Genomic DNA, 19,749 nt, shown 5'->3' on the forward strand with positions numbered 1-19,749 from the left:
CTCGCTGGCACTGCATGCCCTGCACTGGTGTCCCCCTGTAGACCTGCCCACTTAATCAGAGTCCCTTGAAAGTGACTCCTTTTCCACCAACAGCTCTGCAGGCAGCTCTGGCAGGGACTGGCACCTCTCCAAAATGACTCTTACTCTGGGGAGTGGGGGAAATCAGCCTGCACACCAGCATCCAGTTTAGCTGGCTGCTCAGGGAGCGACCCCTGACCATCAGTGTGCCTGCCGTTACGGCAGAGAGGCTCCTTGCAGCCAGCCAGCCTGACTACCAGCCCTGCCCACCAATGAGACTGTGGCAGCCTCAGGCCTCTCAACAGTATGGGGACCAATCCTGCCCAGCACATCCATAGCAGGTAAAACAAGTCACAGCAACCGGCTGGGCTCAAGGCAAACGCAGCTCAGCCATGACACTAGGGCACATGCAGCCCATACAGACACCTGGAGTGCCTGATTCTGGTGACCAGGAGGGATCGTGCTACAGGGCACCACAGGAGCTCTTCTACACAAGGCCACTACTTTCAAGACCAGGAGACAGAGCAGACCTGACAGAGAAACAAACACAGAGAGTTAGACAGAATGAGGAGACCGAGGAATTGGTCTTAAATGAAGGACAAGACAAAATAATAAAGCTAAATGAAACTGAGATAAGTACTAAATCTGATGAAAAATTCAAAGCAATGGTGATAAAGGTACCCACTGGACTTGAGAAAAGAGTGGATGAACTCCATGAGAACTTGAACAAAGAGATATAAAAACAAAACAAAACAGAGATGAAGAATTCAGTAACTGCAATTTTAAAAATACACTAGAGGGAATTAATGACAGATTAGACCATGCAGAAGAATGGATCAGCAATCTGGAAGACAGCATAATGGGAAGCAACCAAGCTGAACACCAAAAAGGAAAAGGAACAACAGGAATGAGAACAGGTTAAGGGAACTAAACGGCAACATCCAGGATAATAACAATTGTATTATCGGGATCCCAGAAGGAGAAGAGAGAGAGGGGGTAGAAAACCTATTTGAAGAAATAATATCTGAAAACTTCCCCAATCTGTGGAAGAAAACAGACATCCATGTCCAGGAAACACAGAGAGTCACTAACAAGATTAACCCATGGAGGTCCATACTAAGACACACAATAATAACAATGGCAAAAGTAACAATTTTTAAAGCAGCAAGAGAAAAAACAGTTACATACAAGGGAAAAAGCTATCAGCTGATTTTTTTAACAGAAACTTTGCAAGACAGAGTAGGCAGCATGATATATTGACTGTGCTGAAAGGAAAAAACCTACAACTAAGAATACTTACCCAGCAAGCTTATCACTGAGAATTGAGAAAGGGTTAAAGAGGTTCCCAGACAAACAAAAGTTAGGAGTTCCTCACTACTAAATCAAATCTATAAGAAATTTTAAAGGGAATTCTTTGTAAAGAAAAGGACAAACTAAAAGAAAATTATGGAAGGAAAACATTTCAGAGGTTAAAATCAGCATGTAGTAGTAGTAGACTCATCACTTGGAGGCTAAAACACATAAGTAGTAAAATCAATTACATCTACAAAAATTAGTCAAGGGGACACACAAAATAAAAAGATGTAAACTATAACATCAGATACATAAAACATCAAGGGGGTAACATTTTAGTACTTATACAATGTGTTGGACTTATGCAACCATCCACATAGACTACTATACACATAAGCTGTTGTATATGAACACACCAGTAACCACAAAACAAAAACCTATCATAAGTACACAAGATATAATAAGAATTCGAGCATAATGCTAGACACCATCAAACCACAAAGGAAGAACATAGAGAAGGAACTACAAGAACAACCAGAAAATAATTAATGAGGCAATACATACATACCTGTCAATAATTGCTTTAAATATAAATGGATTAAATGCTCCAATCAAAAAACATAAGGTGACTGAATGGATATAAAAAAAAAAAAGACCCATCTATATGCTGCCTGCAAGAGACTCACTTCAGATCTAAGGACACATACAGAGTGAAAGGAAAGGGATGGAAAAACACATAGCATGCAAATAGATGTGGGGAAAAAAGTAGCAATACGTCTACCAAACAAAATGGACTTTAAAACAAAGACCGTAGCACAAGACAAAGGAGGGTACTACATAATCATAAAGGGATCAATCCACCTGTAAATATCTATGCACCCAACATAGGAGCACCTAAATATAGAGAGCATATATTAACAGACATAAAGGGAGAAATCAAGAGTAAAGCAATAATAGTAGGGGACTTTAACACCCCATGTCCATCAGTGGATAGATCATCCAGCCTGAAAATCAAGGAAACACCAGCTTTGAATGACACATTAGACTAGATGGACCTAACAGATGTATAAAGAACATTCTACCAAACCCAGCAGATTATATATTCTTTTCAAGTACACATGGAGTATTTTCCAGGCTAGACCCATGCTAGGTTACAAAACAAGTCACAGTAAATTTGAGAAGACTGAAATCCTATCAAGCATCTTTTCCAACAACAACAATATTGAACTAGGAATCGATTACAAGAAAAAAATCTGCAAAGGACACAAATACGTGGAGGCTAAACGACATGCTACTAAACAAATGGGTCAACCAAGAAATCAAAGAGGAAATAAAAAAATACATGGAGATAAATGGAAACACAATGGTCCAAAATATTGAGATACGGCAAAAGCAGTTCCAAGAGGGAAGTTCATAGCAATACACGCCTACCTCAAGAAATGGGAAAAATCTCAAAAAACCTAACCCTACACCTAAGGGAACTAGCAAAAGAAGAACAAACACGTGAATTCTCCCAAACACTTAAAGAAGAGTTAATACCCATTCTCAAACTATTAAAAAAAAAAAATCGAAGAGTAAGAAAAGCTTCCAAATTTATTCTACAAGATCAGTATTACCCTGATAACAAAATCAGAGAGAAAATACCAATATATATATAGATATATAAAAAATACATCAATATCCCTGATAAACATACAAAACATTAGCAACTGAATTTTAAAATACATTTAAAAAGTCATTCACCACAATCAAGTGGAATTTATTCCAGGATGTAAAGATTATTTAATATCCTCCAATCAATGGGATTAATGAGTGAAAGGATAAAAACCATATGATCTCAACAGATGCAGAAGTAGTATTTGACAAAATACAATATCCATTCTTGATAAAAACTCTCAACAAAGTAGGTTTCAAAGGGAACATACATCAACATAATAAAGGCCACATATGAGAAGCCCACAGCTAACATCATAGTCAATGGTGAAAAACTGAAAGTGTTTCCTCTAAGATCGGGAATAAGACAAGGATGTTTACTATCATCACTTTATTTCAACATAGTATTGGAAGTCTTAGCTCTAGCAATCAGACAAGAAAAAGAAATAAAAGGCATCCAAATTGGTAAAATGTAAAACTGTCACTATTTGCACATTCTCTATATAGAAAACTCTAAAGATCCACCAAAAAATCTATTAGAATGGATAACACTCAGTAAAGTTGCAAGATACAGAATATACAGAAATCTGTTGCATTTCTATAAATAATGAAGTAGAAGAAAGAGAAATTAAGAAAACAATTCCATTTACAATTGCACCATAGATAAACCTAAGAATAAATTTAACCAAGGAGGTGAAAGACCTGTACTCTGAGGACTATAAAAACCATTGATGAAAGAAATTGAAGAAGATACAAACAAGTGGAAAGATACTCCCTACTCATGGATTGGAAGAATTAATATCATTAAGAAGTCCATACTACCCCAAAGAAATCTACAGAGTCAACCAATCACTATGAAAATACCAATAGTGTCTTCATAGAACTAGAACAAATAATCCTAAAATTTGAGAGGAATCACAAGAGAGTCAAAACAATCTTGAGAAAGAACAACAAAGCTGGAATATCACAATCCCAGATTTCATGATATACTACAAAGCTATAGTAATCAAAACAGTATGGTACGGGCACAAGTATAGACATGTAGATTAATTGAGTAGGCTAGAGAGACCAGAAATATACCCACACTTACATGGCCAATTAGTCTTTGACAAAAGGAGGCAAGAATATACAATGCGGAAAAGACCAGTCTTTTCAATAAACCACTTTCCTACACCATACACAAAAATAAACTCAAAATGGATTAAAGACCTAAATCTGAGACCTGAAACCATAAAATTCCTGAAAGAAAACATAAGCTGTAATCTCTTGGACGTCAGCCCTAGCAACATATTCATGGATATGTTTCCTCAGGCAAGGGAAATGAAAGCAAAAATAAGTAATTGTGACTACATCAAAATAAAAATTTTTTCACAGCAAAGGAAACCATCAACAAAACAGAAAGACAACCCAGTGAATAGGAGAAGATATTTGTAAATAATGTAACTGCTAAGAATATGTAAATTTTAACATAACTGATAAGGGATTAATATACAAAATATATTAAAAACTTACATGACTCAACACCAAAAATTCAATCTGATTTACAAAATAGGCAGAGGACCTGAATACACATTTTCCCAAAAAGACACCCAGATGGCCAACAGACACATGGAAAGATGCTCAACCTCACTCATCATCAGGGAAATGCAAACCAAAATAACACTGAGATAATGCCTCAGGCTAGTGGCAGTAGCTGGTATCAAAAAGACAAGAAATAACAAGTGTTGGTGAGGAGATAGAGAAAAGAGAGCCCTCCTACATTATTGCTGGGAATGCAAACTGGTGCAACCACTGTGGAACACATTATGGATCTTCCACAAACAAATAAAAATAGTAACAACATGTGATTCAATAATTCTACTACTGGGTATTTCCCCAAAAAATGAAAACACTAATTTGAAAAAATATACACACATTTATGTTTATTGCATCATTACTTACAAGAGCCAAGATATGAAAGCAACCCAAGTGTCTATGGATGGATGAATGGATAAAGAAGATGTGAGATTATCTATCTAGTTATCTAGCTATCTATAATGGAATATTCCTCAGCCACAAAAAAGAATGGAACCTTGCCATTTGCAACAACATGAATGGATCTAGAAGGTATTATGCAAAGGGAAGTCAGACAGAGAAAGACAAATACCATATGATTTCACTTATATGTGGAATCTAAAAAACGAAACAAAAAACCCCCACAAACAAACAGACCCAGACTCTTAAATACAGAGAACAGACTGGGGGGTACCCGATAGGAGATGGAAGGAGGGGTGGGAAAAATAAGTGAAGGCCAATAGGGCGTACAAGCTTCCAGTTACAAGTTACAAAGATGAAAAGCACAGTGTAGGTAATAGAGTCAATAACACTGTAATAAGGCTGTACGGTGAAAGTGAACACACTTACTGCAGTGAGCATGGAGTGATGCTAGAATCAGTGTTGTACACCTGGAACTAATGTAAGATTGTATGTTAATTATACTTAAAAAATAACCAAAACAACAACAACCCAACATCGGTCAGTTGCAACCACAGGTTAGCTATAAGGAAAAGAGTTCAGTAAAATCATTGAAAATATTCAGTGAGAATCACTTGGCTGTATGGAATTTGTAAGTAAAAATATTCTATTTTTATTAATTTGTGCTACACTTTCCTTATAGCAATAGGATGCATGTTTAAATACAAGCGTGCATAGACGCACACATATAAGATGCTGGGGAACTAGTGGTTGAACATTCACTAACACTTGACTGCTGGGGGCTCTTCTCATCTTTGTTATTGTAGGAGTCCAACTGCGACCAGTAGGTGGAGAGCACAGGGCACCAGGCATACGAAGAACTGGTCCAATGGTTGGAAATGTTTGCGGTTGGAATGGGCTGCCTGGAACGGTAGTGAGATCTTGTCACTGTGCCGACGACGAGGTCGCTTCACAGGGGAGAAGAGGATGTAGATGATATTGGACGGTCTTCCTTCCCAACTGGAAATTTCACATCCAGGGGGAAGAGGGCATCCCGGGGGGGAGAGGGCATCCAGGGGGGAAGAGGACATCACGGTGTACATGTGAGGCAGTCGCTGATGGCTTCTGCAACTTTCAAGCTCAGAATGTATCAAGAGTCTCATCTATTTATTAATAGCCCTTACTAGGCGGGAACTCCCTGGGCGGCCGGAGTCCCGATACTTCGCTCCTGGCGTGAATCGCCACTGCTACGCGTGTAGGTGTTCGCGGAGTAGCTTCTCCGTGACAGTGTCCGCCTTCTGCGGCTGAGGCCTGTGCCTAGCCATAAATAAAAAAGTTGCTCATGAAATCATTGTTTCTTTAAGTGTATTTTGAAGGAAATCAATACAACTCCAATTTGTTCTCCTTTTTTCAGTTCGTCAAGCTCTAGAACTGCAGACAGGATCAGGAAACCTTCCCTCCTCGAATTCCCTCGGAGCCCCCGACCGTCTCCGGGGCGCCGTGGAGACACATGTCATCAGGGCACAACATCCTGACACGCCATCTGTGGGTCAAAGGTTTAACGGTGGTGATTTCCTTAGAACTTCGGGAGGGAATTCAACTGAAGCAACTCAGTGAATAGTTTTAAAAAATTAACCTGACATTAATGCTTGTTAAGCATCAGGGAAAAGCCAAGTAGAGAGATTTTGAATGTAAAGAAACTAATTTTGATGGAGTAACCTCTTTGATCCAGAATTGTACCGAACACATTAGATGCACCAGCTGTTCTGATCGTCAAGATTCCGTGAGAAGAAGTTGAGGCGAAGAGGCTCAGACAGCTTGCCTGACACCAAACCCAGCGCCTCGTCCTGAAAGTGGCAGGACCAGGGTTTGAACCCCCATTCTAACTACCACTGTTTTTCACATAAATCCCACTGCCTCAGGGTAAAAAGCTTCTATTTGAAAGCAGAGGCTTCAATATTGATCTATAAGCTAAACATCGTTCCAATAATGCTTCATAATTATCCATAAGAGTAGATTATCAGTGACAAGGGAAGGGGAAAAGGGCTACTTCCAAAATAATGTGGAGATTGCTTTGGTGTTTTTGACGGACTCAAAGATATGAAAAATGGGAACCGAAACCAGAGGAAACAATAAACCCATCCTCAGCCCTGTGACCAAGGGGTACGCCGTATAGTCAGCTGTCAAGACAGACTCCAGGGCCCCACTCACAGGCTTTCTCTAACCACGTGGCCTCAGTCTCCTTGCACGGGACAGAATTCCGTTCCCTTCATCCTCTGTGCACGCTCTCCAGGCTCCTCCTTGTCCGCTGGTTCTTCCCATTCTTCATCTCTCCAGAGACCCTGGCGGCCAGGGCCAGCCCTCACAGCCCCGGTGCTGGCCCCCGTGGCCTCTGTCCTGGAGGCACTGGCTGCCACATGATTTTCCTCATGTAGTCCCCCCTCTTGTCTCCAGAGCTTCTGTCAGTACCATGAGGGTAGGACATGGCTGCTCTACCCAGGTCACATGAACCCGAACCTCACACAGCCTGCAAGAGACCTGAAAAAACTTCAGGCTTCAAAGCCCTTGCCAGCATGGGGCAGTTCTCCATACCCTCAGAGCTGCCTTCCCTCCGAGTAACCTTAGCTCTTAACATCTTGCAAAGTGATTTATGTGAACCAATTATTAACTGAAGTGTCCGGAAAAACAGAAACTTTAAAAAAAAAAAAAAGTGTTGTCTGAGGTTGAGAAAAAAGATCCCAGAATTGCTGAAATGACTTTCCTCTCCCCCACCCCCGCCCTCTCTCAGGAATTGTTAATCAAGTAAACATATTTTGATCTAATTAATCATCTCCAAAATAACTCCATATACATTGCTCTAGCATAAGCCATCCTAAATCTGTATTTTGGCCATCCTCCACGTGCCTAAGTTTCAGAATACTTGCCTGAGGAATCCAGAAACCACTGACTATCTTAAAGAAGGAGAGTGACCGTTGATTCAAGCTTTGTGTTCATACATGTGGAGGCAGTGTAATTTTGAGTAATATCAGAAAGTATGTACCTACGAAGTTTTAAAAAAATGATAACTGTAAGTCAACTGGTGAGTTTTCCTAAAGACATTTTTTTAAAGTTTTTGTTGTTTTGTTTTTGTTTTTGAGACACAAAAAAAGAAAGAGGAAAGAACATCTCTGGAAGCAGTTACACTTTGTTCTCTCCCTTGTGCATTTCAAAGCAACCATCAGGCCAGTGCTGGTAACATACAAACCAGGACTTTGCAACTAGCCCAAGTATCAATTTACGTTCTTTTTTTGAAACAGCTTGTATTTCGCAGTCCACTCTCCCTTTTTATTATTACAGCAGTGACTTAGAATGTTTGTCTTAACTGGGAGGCTGTTTTCTCATGACTCAAGGCATTACTGGTCATTTTGTTACCAGCATACGGCCGTCTATAGCAGCCACCGGCTATCTTCACGGGCCTGCTTGTCTGGAAAGGGCTTTATGGAGTTACTGCTGAATGTTTTTTTGCCCCTCTGTCTTCATAAGGTGGCCACTTCCTTGATTTCCTCATTTTCCAATCTAGAATAACATTGCCTTCTCTGGGGGGATGCTGGGAGCAAATGCAATAGCTTTTGGCACACGCTTCTATCTCTAACAATTACTAATCCTTTCCTTTCCTTAAACGGACTTTTCTATCACTCTTCACTGCCGTGACTTCTGTGAGAAGACACTGGACTTGATTAAGAAGGGCTCGTTCCCATGACAGGGCTGATAATCGTTATCTGGGCCTATTTCCTCAGTTATGAATAAAGGGCACGGTAACGGACCTCTGAGCTAATGACCCGGTGTGTTATCTTAGCATTGTTCGTGGGGTTTATGTGATCTAACTTTTGATTATTGTCTATGGACCAAACACCTATCTAAAGAATTTACAAAAGTTTTGTTTCATTTAAATTTATTTAAGGTGGGGGCACCTGGGTGGCTCAGTCAGTTAAGCATCTGCCTTTGGCTTAGGTCATGATCCTGAAGTCCTGCAATCGAGCCCTGCATCGGGCCCCCTGCTCAGCAGGGAGTCTGCTTCTCCCTCTCCCTCTCCCCCCTGCTTGTGCTCTGTCTCTTGCTTTCTCTTATAAAATCTTAAAAAAATAAAAAATAAAATAAATGCATTTAAGATGATACTTTAAGTTTTGAGAATTAAGGTATTACCCCTGTTGGCAGGTGAGGCAGAAGAGCGCTCAGCGAGCACCCAGTTTTCCCGAGGTTTCACAGGTATCAAGGGGGACACTAAGCGATCCTATTTTAGACTACCATGCTTTAATGAAAATCTTCTTCCATCACCTCTGCAATCCACTGAAATGGCCTCTTTGGGCCCCATCATTTCCAGCATCAATTCTCCTGACTCAGTGGTATTGCCACTGAGCACAGGCCCTGCAGCCATGAAGGCCATTGCCATGGTCACCACGTGGACCGCTATGTGGTCCACGCTCACTTATTTCCACCGACACTGATTTCCTGCTTTTCTTCCTTTCCTCTCCTCTTTATTCCCTTCCTCTGGTTCTCTTCTTCCTCTTTGACAAAAACTTGATTACAGTCCATTGTGTACCAGGAGATAATCTTAGGGTTGAGGATTCAGAACAGATAAGAGATTCTTGCTGCCGAAACATCACACAACATAACCGAGTATGAGGACAAAGATAGAGTTTACACAGGAAAACTAATGTCCTACATTGTGTTCCCTTGAGAGAAAGAACGAGGGATAGGGATGAGGGGTGAGGGGAGGAATGGCACACATGCCCGGAGAGCTCCAGAGCCAAGCAAGGGCAGAGAGGGGACAGGGTGCACAGAATCTAGAACTCTCCCTGGGGAAGGTTTCACAGAGGTGTTCATATTTGAGATGAATCTTCAAGTAGGAGGACTTCCATGTAGAAATAGGAGGCATTCTAGGCAAAGGTGAAGGAAATCGCCGTTTTGCCTCAGCAATGGAGGATTCCATGCGACTGGCTTGAGGGAAGGTGTGATGGAAGTAAGTTTGAATGGGTGGCTTGTAGACAACATCCGAGGGGCTTGTGTCAATATTTAAGATATTGAGATCTTCTCTGGTGAGGATTAGGGAGCCACTGGAGGGTTTTAATCAAGATCAGATTTACCCTTTACAAGCTTATTCCGGGGGAGAAGACACTGAAGGGGATGAACTGGATGCCCTTGCCGTGGTTTTGCTAAGAAATGATGTGAGTGTGATACATTGGTAAGATGTCCGCAGTGAGGAGGGACAGATAGAGACTGGTTGAAACAGAAGAGGCAGCACTTAGGGGTAGGGGAGGACAGGGGGGATGGGGCACCAGGATTTCAAGGTCAGAGAAGACAGACTCCTCACTCCCTCTGTTTCTGACATGAGTCCCTGACACGAGTCTCATCCAACCTAACCTCATCGCCTCCCAGACTTCTTGCCACCTGCCCTCGTGAAACTTGGAAGGCGGTGGCCCCTGTGGACGAAAACAGCCCCGAGCCAGCAGATCCAGCCCAGTCATCCCCTTGCCTGCAGTCCCTTCCCAGGGCCACGGACTCTCGGCTTGTACCCCTCCTCATTCCCCAGTTCAGCCCCTGCCGACTTTGGAAATGTCCCACTTTTTCTCTGTTCCACAAATCCCAACCACAGGGTATGCAGACTCACCCCCTCCCCCCACAATCACGGTCTTCTATGAAATGGAAATGGAGAGAGATTTGCTTCTGACGATGCGGAAATCAAAGTGCCTGTCTACTTTTGGAAGCTAAAGCCAAAATGGGAAGCATGCCTTTGTTCACAAACATATTCATGAAGCTGGCAGCATGCCAGACAGATAAACTATAAACATCGCCGCCAGGAAATCAGGGATGAGCCAGGGCCCTGCTGCCACGGGAGGCACACACTCTGGTGTCAGAGAGGCTGATCCAGACAGGTGGGCAAATAATGTAACAAGGACAGGTGCAGTGATTGACAGGACCAGTCCGTATTCAGGAATAAGGAGGCAGGGGTAGACCTGCTTGAAATGGGTTCATAAGAGAAGACCTCTCTGAGGAAGTGATATTTAAGACCAGAGAGACAAATGAGAAAGTAGCCACAACATGCAAAAACATAGACCTAAAATGCTATATAAATGGTAAAGTGCAAGTCAATATTGACCAGGAATAAAAGCAAACATTTAGCCACTCTTTTCAGATCCCTACAGAAAGCCAGCAAGGAAGTCAGGAAATCTGGAGTTGTTTTTTTTTTTTTTTTTTTTCCTTATGCCATATGTGGAAGGGACCCTCCTGTGTTAAGAAACATCCATCTTGCATATCAAGACACAAATGGGTCTGTGAGAGACCCACTACACGGGGGGTTGGCAAAAACTTTTATAGAGAGTAAGAGAAATATTTTAGTCTGTGTGGGCTCTGTCATAGCGACTTAGTCCACCAGAATAGCATGGAAGTCCCCACAGACAATATCTAATGAGTGAGCGTGCCTGTGTTCAATGGTATTTTATTTATGGAGGCTTGAAATAGGAGTTTTCATAGGTCACAAGATATTTTTAATAATGAATAAATAATAATAAAAAGTAAATAAAATATTAAATAAATACTATTTATTAAATACTATTTAATATTTTATTTATTTAATAATGTAATTTTATTATAATACTATTTGTTTATTCATTTAAATTACCAAAATCTCTTCTTCATTCTTCATTCATGGGCTTACAAAAGCAGGCAGGGAGCCGTATCAGGCTGTGGTTTGGGCTCCCTTGCTCGGCAGCAAGGTGCTTAGGGCACACACCCTTCAGCAGACTGCCTCGGTCCCCTTCCAGACTATTCCATCTGCTAGTGGTGCAGTCACACGTCCAGGCCAAAGAAAATTTATTTTGATCCTGCTTTGTTCTCTTATCTTTCTATCCCTCTCTTCTTAGTCAAACTTCTTAGAACAATAATCTATACACCCTCCCTGTGGCAAGCTGTTTTACAAAAACGACTTTAACATACTTCCAGGCTCTGATGCTCTTCCAGAATCATGCCCCCCCCCTTGACCCCCATCAAGAGGTGGTATTGATGTTCCCTCCCCTTAAAACTGGGCAGGCCTTTGCGAATACTCCAGCTAATTGAGTGCTGCAGAAGTGGTGCTCTGAGACTTACAAGCTGGGCCATGAAAGGCGATACAGCCTCTGCCTGCCTGTCAGGGTCCGTGTGCCTGTGGAGCCCGGAGCTGCCACGTAAGAAGTGTGTAATGACTTCTTTCCCTTTTGAGGCTTTCATGAGACTTCTCCAATGTGGATCTGGTCATAGGCAAAGAAAGAGAGTCATCTGTGTACGTTATGTGACTGGAGTATAAGGTGTACAGGGCGGGAAATCGGGAGCTTAGGCCAAGGACACGTGCAGAAGGCATTTCCTGGACGGTTGCAACAATAGGTTGAGGAGCTCGGACTGGATCTTGAGAGTAATATGTGGCCGCTGGAGAGATTTTATGCATAGGAGTAGAACGGACAGATTTCTGTCTTAGAGGAACCACGGTGATTGCAACACAAGGGCTGGATTAGAAAGAAGCAGTGATGACAGACTTGGTTAGAAGCCCCCGATACAGTCTGGGTGAGGCAGAGGAGGGCGGTGAAAACGGGCGTGCAGAGAAGAATGGCATGATCTCTGAGGCCACCAGGAAAGGAGAGCACTGTCCCCCAGCTAATGGACAGGAGTCACAGCAATGCATATTTTAATACAAAATGCTACAGTCCTGTAATAGAAGAGATCCCTCTTGCACATGGCTAGGCTTCCTAGCCTGCTTTCTCTTTCATGGTTTTTCTTTCTCCCCTGTCAATGGGCAATATGGTTCCCACATGGGTGGTTCCTCTCCCTTCTCTTCAGCAGACACTGAGGAACCGTTCCTTGAAAGCAAGATGCCACAGATAAGCTCACAGCTGGCCTGATACTGGTGGAAGGGCTCCTCTGCGCTCCCCCAGTGGAACACCTGCCTCTGTCGGCCACAGACCAGTCCCCTGAAGACACCCTGGGAACCGTGTCCCAGAGCCTCCTCCCAGCTGTTATCTTGACACAATCATTGTGTTCTGGGTTTTTAATCTGGGAGATTAAATCTTTACATGCCTGAGTGGAAAGATCATATCCTTGTAATTTTTCACCTATAAAATTTCTCAACTGCTTTAGTTTAACCTGTTGTATTTATGGCCAAACTGTAATTTAGGAGAATACTCCGAAAATGCCAATTTCAAGAGACAGCTCTTTCAAATTGCCACTCAGAACAGCTGAGTGAGTGTAGTGAACTGTGGTAAAACTGATCATTTCAGTCAATTAGATTTTTAGGCCAGTTACTTTTTACTGTTCTGAAACAGAGAAAGAAAGCTTTTGAAAGCTAGAATCAATCAATTACTGTCTAAATGTAGATCAAGGAGGAAGATACACAGAAACTATATTTATACCTTTTTTTTTTTTTGAGAGATGAACCTTGTAGAGGTCACTTGAGTTCCATTATAGAATGTTCCTTTTGCGTAAAGTAGAAGTCACCACTTTAAATGAAATGCCTACCCCAGACCCTATAGACAGACATTGAGGTCAAAGAATGAAAGGCTAAGATGGGAGAGTAGAGATGCCTCAGCTGGGGAAGGAGGTGCTTGTTACATGAACATGGAAGCAGAAGGATCAGGTAGGCTTTTCTTGTAAAGACCACATTGACCTTTAACTCAGGAAGTTCTAAGACAGTTATAAATAATTGAAATAGCTCACAGACCAATTATTCAGAAAATATATACTTTGGGATAGCTCATTTCCTTTATTTAACCCAAGACTGGATTATGATGTCTAGGGATTCTGGAACGTCAAAGATTATGTTCGCTTCTTAGGCAACTGAAAATAAAAATATCACTAACAGTAAAGCAGGGTTTAAGAACATAAAAAAAAAAATCTCATAATAGGTACTTTGCAATTTCAAATTCAAAAATCTTTCAAAATATTTTCATGCATTAAGAAAAGGTTCCTAGGGGGGCACCTGAGTAACTTAGTTGGCTAAGTGTCTGACTCGTGATCTCAGCATCAGGAGTTCAAGTCCTGCACTGGGCTCCACACTGGGTGTGGAGCCTACTTAAAAAAGAAAAAAAAAAAAAAAGAGAGAGAGAGAGAGAGAGAAACACAAAGGTTCCTAGGGGTAGTAACAAGAGGATGTAGGCCCAAATTGGGTTGGGACCATCCAGCACCTTGCACATCTGCTGTCATATCCACCCTTGAGACATTGTTTAAAGGACACCCTTTCACACAGCCATCTATGACTGCCTCAGACCATTACAATCACATCCCCCCCACCCCCGGCCTTCCATAGTCGTTGTCTCCACCATTCGCTTGATGCCCTCTTTTACACACCAACACTTTTTACAGGATCTAGAGAAGGACCACCAGATTTCCATCAGCAGGTGTGGATTCTGCTCCTTGTACCACCACCTCTAGCCAAGCATATTTGGGTAAGTATATCAGCCAGCATACTTTGGGAAAACAGATCCCATGCCAGGGAGAAAGAGGCAATTTAATACAAAGGTATGGGGAGAGTGGTTAAAAGGAGAGGTGGTCGGACATCTAAGGAGTAGCAACAGCAGGAAGCCACCGTCGACAAGGAGGGGAACCAAAGGGAAGGAGGGGTTTCTGAGCTCAGAGGATGAATAGTCAGGCAGGGGCTAACTCTGGCAGAGTTACCACGTGGGAGATCCGACTAGAGAAAGGCAGGGGCCATCCGGAAAGGATGTGAAACCAACTTCAGAGGAGATGGGGTCACTGTCAGAGACTCTGCTCGGAATTCCCTGGCTTCTCCCTTCTTCCACTTTCCATTTTGCTACCAGTGCCACCCAATGGCCAAGTCTCCCTGGGGGTCAACTGACAAGGGCACCTCAAAAATATGGTCCCAGAGCTACAGAGCAGGGGTGTCAGGGGACGGAAGGGGCAAAGTGCAAATCATTGGCACAGTAAGTCTTTCATCTTCTAAACAACTGTCCCCTTCCATCAAATCTTAAAGCAATGTTTTTTGTTTTCTTTGTTTTTTGTTTTTTTTTTAAAGATTTTATTTATTTATTCGACAGAGATAGAGACAGCCAGTGAGAGAGGGAACACAAGCAGGGGGAGTGGGAGAGGAAGAAGCAGGCTCATAGCGGAGGAGCCTGATGTGGGGCTCGATCCCAGAACGCCGGGATCACGCCCTGAGCCGAAGGCAGACACTTAACCGCTGTGCCACCCAGGCGCCCCAAAGCAATGTTTTTCTAACCCACTTCTTGAGCATATCACATGAGAGTATCTTAACTTGTTGGGGGAGGGTAAAAATTGAGACTTTGAGGATACTTAGGAAAATGTTTTAAGGATTAAAAATGTTAGGGGCGCCTGGGTGGCGCAGTCGTTAAGTGTCTGCCTTTGGCTCAGGGCGTGATCCCGGTGCTCTGGGATTGAGCCCCACATCAGGCTTCTCTGCTAGGAACCTGCTTCTTCCTCTCCCACTCCCCGTGCTTCTGTTTCCTCTCTTGCTGGCTGTCTCTCTCTGTCAAATAAATAAATAAAATCTTTAAAAAAAAATTTTTTTTAAATGTTAGATAATGGTAATTGTACTTCTAGGAAAAGAGAAAGTGCTAAATATGCATATGGATAGAGATAAAAAAATTTATATCTCAGTGTTTAGAATACTGAAAATTGAAAGCAACCTAAAATAGATGTGATATATTCAGAGCTAAAAAACACACAATTTCTGCCTTCAACGATATCTTACTCATGAAAATTGGATAAAGTGCTATGTGATCCAGAGGTGGGAGAGGACAGTGAAGAGCTGCCCCATTCAGGCTTCTAGATGATGGAGTACATGCATTATATAGAATATGGAAATGGTAGGAGGAGTTTGAAATTTATACTGGAACACCAAAGTTAGGGGGTGGATGCCTAGGAGTAGCAGGAGGGGACATGAGCATCATCAGAATCCAAGTGACCTGGGATGACAGGTCTGGTTCCGATGCCAGTGGTAACCTTGTTCAGGTCTCTACTCCAGTTTTCTGGAGCAAATGAGGAAAACTGGAAACTAGCCTACCTGCACCATGACTGAACACTTCGCAAACAAAAGAACGGCCTCTCCCGGGGTCTGAGGGTGTATATATGATGCACTCCACAGCCTGGCTGTCCCATGCTCTTTGTGCTCACCCCAGTGACAACTGTCAACACAGCCCGTATCATATTGCAATCATGCTTTTAAACTTGCTCCAAAACTTAAAGCTAGATGCTTGGCTTTGCATTCAAGACCCACCCCTTTGTCTACCTGGATTTAGCTTACAGGCTTGCACTTCCACAGTCCAAAATGCATTGTTCTTGGAAAAGGTCAGAACAAATTTTGAATTCCAGCTTCATGACTCCGTTAACTGTTTGAGCTCTTGCAATTAGCTTAAACTCCCTCGTTCCATAACATGAATAACCCAAGTGAGGAACTTAGCACAGGTTTTAGGCCATAGTAGGTGTTTAATAAATGCTACTATTTTTCACCTTGCTACTTTTCTTCCAACATGCCCCTGTCCCACAGGCCAAGAGGAATCATTTACCTTCCCTATAAAATATCTCATTTGTTCACCTCTTCATGTTTTTGTTAAATATTATTCTCTTTGCTTGGAGTGTCCATTCCTGTCATTTAGGTGCCATTCAGTTGTGGCTTCTTCCATGAAGACTACTTGGTTGGTGGAAATAGAAAAGACATTTAAAAAGATAAAAAATGAATAGCCCTTTTCTGAACCCGATGAAAGAACTAAATCCTTTCAACTTTGAACTGTATCTTTAATTTGTGTTTATCTTATCCTCCACCTTCAAGGTCTGACTTATCTCTTTAAGCCTCAGACTAGATCAAAAACAATGCTAATACAGGACGAGAATAGACGTTTCAACAAGACAGGTCTCCCTGGGTTTGGATGGCAGTGCGCAGTGAGTGAAATGTTTCTGCTCTGTGCTCGGAGAGAGAGGGTTTCCTTCCCGGCAGGTTGGGCTCATTAGCAGGAATGAAAGAAATGCCCTTAACAAAGGAAGAACTATCCCAATGCCAGCTTCAAGCTGGAATGTTTGAGTCTATTTCCTTTTCTTGCTTAGCAAGCACTGAGCTTCCTGCTTCTGGTTTGGACCTGAAGTGAAGGTTCCCAAATACCAACAGGAAGGTCATACTTGTGGTCTCCCTCCCTCGCTGAGACCTCGGAGAAACCTGAAGCTCTGGAATTTCATGTGGGTGTCCTTTTCTCAAGAGATTTCCAGCTGCAGTTCCCCGACCAGAGGTGGGTACTCTATTCTTCAGATCCACAACCATTCTTTCTGTTAACTTCTCCAAGATTCCAATATGATCTTGCCAAGGGTGGGTCAACATCATTAAAAAGAGTTCCTGTGGGGAATGGTGGGAGGTTAAAACCTAGGATAAAAATCTCATTAATTTGAGTTGTGTTAGTAGGTTTCTACGTACAGGCAAGGGAAAGGATAAGATTCATCCAACCGTCCATTTAGTCATTCACAAATATCGATAGGCCAGTCATTGTCCTCAAAGGAGGTTCCTTTCCAACATGACCTCTTGAGAATCGATTTCTACGAACTGTAGGGTGTCAGCTTAGAGATTCAGATGGGCAGATCAGATTATTACATGAATTCATTAGTTCTGTGCACGTGTATGAAGACTTCATGCGTGCCAAGAAACCATGGTAGTCACCGACGATGTAAAGAGGAGCACTTGCTGAGTGCTAACATACTCTAAATGCTTTTGCATATGGGATCTGAATTTCCACAGCAATCCTGTGGATAGAATTGCCTCTGTTTTATAGTGAATAAAACTCAAGTTTTGAGATGTTTTGCAACTTTCATGGGAAATAATCAGAGCCAAGATTCAACTCCTTATTTGAACATTTATCTACTGATGGGCATTTGGATGGCTTCCAATTTGGGGCTATTACAAAAAGTGAGGTTACGATCATTCCTGTTCTTGTCTTTTCTGTACACTTGTAACATTCCTAGTTCGTATATACACGGGAGTAAAACTGTAGGGTCATAGCATCTGCCTACGTTCAACTGTAGTATCCATTTTACATTGTTTTTATGATTTGAGTTAGCAGACATGGCAGATTTTATTTCCCTAAAATGGCCACAACAGTATCTCCCTTTCCACATGCTTTTCTTACACTGTAACCTTGACACCGCCTTCAGCAAGCGATGGAGTCGAGGTCCTTTGTCCTTGAACTTGAGTGGACTTTTGTGACTTCCTAGATGGGGGCTGTTCAACAGAACATCCTGCAATGATGGAAATCTTCTATTTGTGTTGTCTAATACAGTAGCCATTAGCCACATTGAGCACTTAAAATGTATAACAGAATTGAATTTTAATTCACTTAAACTTAAACAGGCACATATGTCTAGCTGCTATTGCACTGAACAATGCCAGCTTAGACTAACAGAACATGGTGGAATTGTTATGTGATTTATGAGCCTAGATCATTAAAATGCCATACACCTGGCCTTGTTCTCTTGGAAACAGCCACTAGGCTGTAAGGAATCCCAAGCAGACTGTGGCCAACCTAAGACTATGGATCACAGACACAGCAGACCTCCCAGGCAGCAACCAAATCCAAGTCACCAGCCATGTGAGTGAATCCATGTTGAAAGTGGAATCTGCAGCTCCCACTTGAGCTCTTCTAGCTGCTTCTGAAGGAGTACAGACAAGCCATCCCTACTGATCCCTGCCCAATTGCTTAATTAGCAACACAATAGTGAAAACACAAAATGTTCCCATTAAATTAAGACATAAAAGGATGCTGATTATTACTCCTATTGCCTAAAATTCTGTGGGAGAGTCCTTCTAAGGGATTGAGGCAAGATAAATAGGAGGTATAAAAATTCTAAGAGAGAAGGAAAGTTTTTCAGTTTAAAAATACCTGGATAATTTCGTAAGCCTGGAAAACCCAAAAGAATCAACTGGGAGAATGGTTAGAAATAAAGGGAAAATTTAAAAATTAATATCTAAAAACCCTGTTGGCTTTACTATGTTCAAATAAGATATACATACTTCGGTTACTTGAAGAAAAATCCTTTAAGCAAAAGCGTCAAAGAAATTAACACCCAGAAATAGAGGTAAGGAGAAATGTGTTACGATTTATATAAATAAACTTTAAGATGTTCTAAGAGAGCATAGAAAGAACTTTGAAAACCCTTAAAGTGACCCAAGGAACACAAAATACAACTTGAACTAATGGGAATTAATGTCCAGTTCTAGTGAAGATAATGCAGTATTGTAAAGATGCTTGTTTAACCTACTTTAATCTGTAAATTGAAGGGGATTCCGATAAGATTACCACAGGACTGTCTGTATGAAACAAGACATTCTGAATCGATAGTCCAGGGGAAGATCGGGCAGAAACACTTTGAAGAAATAGATAAGGGAACAGACTATATGATTAAATATTATTAGGAAACTGGCATAGGTTTTGTACTGGTGCATGAATAGAAATATCAAAGGAGGGGCGCCTGGGTGGCACAGCGGTTAAGCGTCAGCCTTCGGCTCAGGGCGTGATCCCGGCGTTATGGGATCGAGCCCCACGTCAGGCTCCTCTGCTGTGAGCCTGCTTCTTCCTCTCCCACTCCTCCTGCTTGTGTTCCCTCTCTCGCTGGCTGTCTCTATCTCTGTCCAATAAATAAATAAATAAATCTTAAAAAAAAAAAAGAAATATCAAAGGAAAAAAGAATATTGAATGAGACTCAAGTGTATGGATATTTAGATTGTGATACTAACAGCTTTCCAAATCAGTGCAGCAAAGGCAGAATATTCAAAAAATGGTGCTGGGACAACCTACTGAGAAAAAAGATTAAGGTGAG

General features: G+C 41.9%; 2 long non-coding RNA genes across 2 annotated transcripts in view; one reads left to right on the forward strand and one right to left on the reverse strand.

Moving 5' to 3' along the window:
• Window positions 1-5,975, forward strand: part of LOC123801928 (uncharacterized) — a 47,203-nt gene extending 41,228 nt beyond the window's left edge. Inside the window, exon 5 of the long non-coding RNA XR_006782368.2 lies at window positions 5,745-5,975. This is a non-coding gene — a long non-coding RNA (uncharacterized LOC123801928). The remainder of the gene's footprint in view (window positions 1-5,744) is intronic.
• Window positions 1-19,749, reverse strand: part of LOC123801927 (uncharacterized) — a 60,915-nt gene that overhangs the window by 33,408 nt on the left and 7,758 nt on the right. The gene's annotated exons all lie outside the window — the stretch shown is intronic.

Source organism: Ursus americanus, chromosome 9 (assembly GCF_024610735.1).
Source record: "Ursus americanus isolate L20-20 chromosome 9, mUrsAme1.1.p, whole genome shotgun sequence".
Lineage (NCBI taxonomy): Eukaryota > Metazoa > Chordata > Mammalia > Carnivora > Ursidae > Ursus > Ursus americanus.